The sequence below is a fragment of the Brienomyrus brachyistius genome, unplaced genomic scaffold (genome assembly GCF_023856365.1).
Source record: "Brienomyrus brachyistius isolate T26 unplaced genomic scaffold, BBRACH_0.4 scaffold27, whole genome shotgun sequence".
Classification (NCBI taxonomy): Eukaryota; Metazoa; Chordata; class Actinopteri; order Osteoglossiformes; family Mormyridae; genus Brienomyrus; species Brienomyrus brachyistius.
The window spans coordinates 5,754,092-5,759,516 of NW_026042306.1; the positions used below are offsets into that span (position 1 = coordinate 5,754,092).

Below are 5,425 nucleotides of genomic sequence, written 5' to 3' on the forward strand. Positions count from 1 at the left end.
ATTTTTTGTTAATATACATGTAATTTTATGACTACTGTTTAATAATCTCACACTAATGTATTGTAAGAATCCTCTGAAATTTATTTAATGGTACCTTCACCCTGCTGCATGTTAGATCAGCTCTGTGTTTTATTGTTTGATTTCAGCACTTCTGGGGACCAGTTATTAATTGGGGTCTTCCCCTAGTCGCAGTCAGCGATATGAGGAAGAGCCCCGACATCATCAGCGGTCGAATGACCTTCGGTAAGAGGCAGAGGGCTCACCTTCCATCTATATGCGCGTCCACTGGGTCACTCGGGACTCCAGAGGGACTTTTTAAAGGTTTTAAGCTGGTTGCTCTTCTTCTCTTCTTTCTGGCCTCTGACCCCTGCATGATCTTTGTCTCCCCAGCTCTTACCTGTTACTCAATGATATTTATGAGGTTCTCATACCGAGTCCAGCCCCGAAACTGGCTCCTTTTTTCTTGCCACATGGCCAATGTGACGGCACAAGTGATCCAGGGAGGCCGGCTCATCCGACACAAGTAGGTCCCCACCAGGCTCCCTCTAGAATATTTAAATCTTCACCTCATATCTGTTGATTAATGCCATATTACTGCTCGACATATCATTTGCAGCCGGCAGCCAGGCAATCACTCTGCCAGCTTTTCTCCTAGTCAGATCCTTCCTTAATAGTGTCACACAAGTACCTTTTATAGGTTTGTGTTCGTCATGAATGTTTTTTTTCTTCCATTTCAGAATGCAGAACAAAAATGCGAAATGAGCCTTTGCATGCAGTAGATCAGAGCACAGACGGGTTCGTGCAGATAAAGGCAAATTGAGGAAGATCTCTACCAGATCCATGCATCAGATCAAGAGAGCAGCTGCTAAAATGCCATTATGTAGCAGCAAACAGATATTTGAAGCTGCTGGTGCCTCTGGAGTCCCATGGACATCAAGGTGTAGAGTCCTCCACTGCAACTGTGCATAAACCTTCTATTCTGCCGCCACTAACCAGTGCTCACAAGCAGAAACTGTCCAAATACACAAGTTCAATGGATGCAAGACTTGTGAAGCTGCTATCAAATAAGGAGTCCTATGTCAAAATGTGACGTGACCTGTTTGATTTCAGTACATATGTTGCAAACACAACAAATGACAATTTTCAGTTCTTTGCAACTTATAAAGTGTTTTGCAGCTTACTGTGCATAATAATTTGGAACAGTTCATTGTAAGTGTTTTGTTTGACAAAAAAATACTGTAATCATTAGATTTGTTCAATAAAATTTGAATTGCACTCAATAGTTGACAACATGAGAATTATTCTGACTATATGTGTGTTCATTTCTTGCATTTTTCTTATTAGGAATCCACACGTAAGTAGGGGCAATTCACTGCCCATACAAAGTGCGAGGGGAAAATATATACCTAATGAAGACTGTAGTCCTGTATTAGACAAAATCATTTTATCATATGGTCAGTTATTTTTATACCTACATAAGAACATAAATTTACAAATGAGAGGAGGTCATTTGGCCTATCAAGCTCGTTTGGGGAGCACTCAACTAACAGCTCAGAGTTCTTAAAATCTTACAAAAGAACATAAGAAATTTACAAATGAGAGGAGGTCATTTGGCCTATCAAGCTCTTTTGGGGACAACTTAACTAATAGCTCAAAGTTATTAAAATCTTCTCTAGCTCTGATTTAAAGGAACCCAGGGATTTAGCTTGCGTTACACTAGTAATAAGACTATTCCGTACTCTACCTGCACGCTGTGTAAAGAAATACTTCCTCAAATTCGTTTTGAAATGTTCTCCCACTAATTTCCACTTAAGGCCACCGGTTCTATTATTTAAACTAATATTGAAATATCGAACAGCATCCAGACCCATTAGAATTTTATATACCTGGATCATGTCCCCCCCTTAGTCTCCTTTGCTCGAGGCTAAACAGATTCAGCTCAGGTAATCTCTCCTCATAAAACATTCCTCTAAGACCAGGAATAATTCTCGTAGCCCTACATTGCACCTTTTCCAAGGCAGCAATGTCCTTCTTAAGGAATGGTGACCAAACCTGCACACAATATTCTAGGTGGGGTCTTACCAAGGAATTAAATAATCGTAGCATCAGTTCCCTTGAACTCCACACACCTAGAGATGTAACCCAACATCCTATTGGCCTTTTTAATTGCTTCCCCACACTGGCAAGAGTGGGACATGGAAGCATCAACATACACACTGAGGTCTTTCTCATAATCAGCTACCTTTATTTCAGTGGAACCCATAAAATATCTGTACTTTATATTTCTGCTCCCTGCATGGATTACCTTACATCTATCTACATTAAATTTCATCTGCCAGGTATCAGCCCAGTCGCAAATTAAATCAAGATCCCGTTGGAGCCTCTGCTACAGTTGTTAAAATCCCTTCAGTTTGGAGTTTAAGCAAGAGCCGTTTGTGGTGGACAACATCAAAGGCCTTCTGCAAAACTAAGCAGATCACATCATAGGCCTTTTTGTGATCAATTTCTTTTGTAGCTTCCTCAAAGAACTCAAGTAGATTAGTTAAACAGAAGCTACCTCTCCTAAATCCATGTTGGCTATCCCTCAGAATGTTATTTCATGCATCCAGGTAATCTATCATTTTCACTGGGATTGTAGCTTCCATTACCATTCCAGTTATGCAAGTTAAACTGATTGGCTTATACTTTGCTGGATAACTTCTATCCCCTTTTTTGAATATGGGTGTTATATTGGCATGCTTCCAATTAGAAAGTGCCACACCAGTAGATAAGGATTTCTCAAATAGTAATGTTAAAGGTTGGCTAATAATATCCCTCATCTCTTTTAAAACTATAGGTAAGATGCCATCAGGGCCCTGCAATTTATTTATTTTGAGCTTAGCAAGGCTTTGTACCACATCAGCCTCAGTTATACATATATTGGTCATAGACGACACTGTATTTGTATTAAATGGTGGCAGGTTACCTGTGTTCTCTATTGTGTAAAAGAATCATTAAACTCTTATTTTTACTATATCAATTTCATTTTCAGTTATAAGACCCTTACTATCCTACAGATTACTGATTTCAGCTTTTAGAGCTCTTTTGGAGTTAAAATATTGGAGGAAACTTTTAATGTCATCCTTAGCCTCCAATCCAACCTTCCTTTCTACATTCCTCTTACAGGGTTCCCACGTGTCCTGAAAACCTGAAAATATTTAGGGTTATTTTCCAGTCATTGAAATGACCTGTAAAGTGATACAAATGGCAAAATGTCCTGGAATTTCATTTCTGTTTTTGCTTTTAAATTTTTCTACATTTGTAAAATTGAGGAATCACAATTATTACAACATCATCATGAGCAGAGCTTTGGAATGTTTCTCACCCAGTTTGCTTCTGCTATGTTTTAGATGTAATTTGTGTCCTTGTGAAATTATTATACATTATTTGCCTTTTTAAAGATGTCCAGTGAGACCATTACAATTGTTGACCCATTGGAAAAGTAAGATGCATATGAATGTAAAGTTCGGAGAAATTGGAGGTAACTGTGCATATGATGTCATGTGGGAATATTTCTAATTAAACAAGTCACTCCGATGTAATTTAATTGAAAACATGTTAAGAGCTATTACATGCATTTCAGTAATGACCATTGGAGAGAAAACACGGGCTTTAATTCTTAGCATGATTTTTTATGTTCCCAGATTTGAATGATTATTTTATGACATTACATTCTTAGTGTAAAACACTGATAGCCCATTAAAAACTATAGGCAGCAATTTCTGGCAGCATAAAACTATGTGTAAAAACTGCTACCCTTTCTAAAGTACAGGAAAGTTATTTTGATAGCATAAATCCTTTTACAGATGTCCATTCAGGAGTATGGGTAGGAAATTCTGGCAAGGCAGCAAAAAATGGCAGAACATCGGCTTCTGCCTGTGAGCCGGAGTCAGAGCGGCTGTTTTTCTTTCTCTATTTTTTTTTCCAAGCCGCATGGATTGGAAAACCTTGCTCTCGCGAAGTTTTTGTACCATGTGACATGGTCAAGGGTGGTGACGTTTTGCAGCGCCGGCTGAAGTCGGACAAAAAATCCTAATCATGATGCATTGCGTTAGGACCAGAATTCATTGGTTTAAGCCAGCGCGGCAGCGTGAAGTGGAATGTACCCACAGACAAATGCAGCAATCACACGCACAGAGAAAGAAACAGGAGGGAAGGAGACGCGCGACAAAATGAGTGACCACAGGAAACAGAGTAAAATTTGGATGCATTTCAATTACATTGACAATACAAAGGCAGAGTGTAGAGCGTGCAAGGTTAAAATCTCATATCGAACAGGCTCTACAAATAACCTGCATCAGCACATGAGAACTGTACGTCCATCAGTGCAGTGGGAAGAAAAAGGACAAGCAAGTGAACAATCCCTCCACTCTGCGTGTGATAAGCACAGTAGTGTCGACGGTCGATTTTCAACCACTCAGAGAGCTTGTGGACCACCTGATTAGAGAAATGTGTACCATTATCAGTGGTAATGCATATTGGAACATCCCATCGCGGGAATATTTCTTTTAACAGATTTTTCGCAACTATCTGGGCCGTTGCTTGCTTGGCCGGGAAGGCTTCCACCCATCTGGAAAAGAGATCAACAACCACTAGACAATAACGATAACCTCTACAGGGTGTTAGTTCTATGAAATCCATCTGCAAATGTTGGAAAGGACCCTCAGCTGGAGGAGTTGTGGCAGTTGGTGGCTTCAATGCACGACCCATGTTGTGAGTCATACATGTGGAACACCTGGAAACGAAAGTTTGAGCATAAGCCATGAATGAAGGGGCGGTCCAGTGTCTCTGGTCCAATCCATGGGCCACCTTTGCCAATCCTGGAAAGGCAGACTTTGGGAGCAGTCATGAAACCACCTCTTTCATCCACACACAATTGAAATGGGCGTTTGTAATTTGGGACCCCCAATGCCGGGGTCACACAAAGCGCCTGCTTTAGATCAGTGAAGTGCAGGTAGTGCACTTCAGATCTTACCAGCTGCAGCTTGCTTTTAGAGGCCTTATGTCCATTCTCTGCACAGAACAACAACAACGCTTGCGTATCTCTCTCACAACTCTCTCTCGTTTCTGCACACAGCAACAAATCATCCACATACTGCACCAGTGTACTTCCCCCTGGGGAGGTGAAGCGCTCTAAGTTTTTTCCTAGCTCCTGAGCATAAACACTCGGTGACTCAGTGTAGCCCTGTGGCATGACTGTCCAGGTGTACCTTTTCCCTTTGCGTGCAAACCAGTACTGAGAGTCTGGGTGAACTAGAACAGAGAAGAAAGCATTTGCCAGATCAATAACTGAAAACCATTTAGACTCTGGGGGTATGGATGATAGAATGGTGATTGGGTTAGGGACTATGGGCGCTCGCGGATACACTGAGTCATTTACTCCCCT

The 5,425-nt window shown here is 40.8% G+C and overlaps 1 long non-coding RNA gene across 1 annotated transcript; it reads left to right on the forward strand.

Annotated features, from left to right (window-relative positions):
• LOC125720993 (uncharacterized) lies at positions 1-1,307 on the forward strand. Its single transcript, XR_007385636.1, has 3 exons — positions 1-243; positions 391-523; positions 738-1,307. It is a non-coding gene; the product is annotated as an uncharacterized LOC125720993 (long non-coding RNA).
• Positions 1,308-5,425: the final 4,118 nt, after the last annotated feature.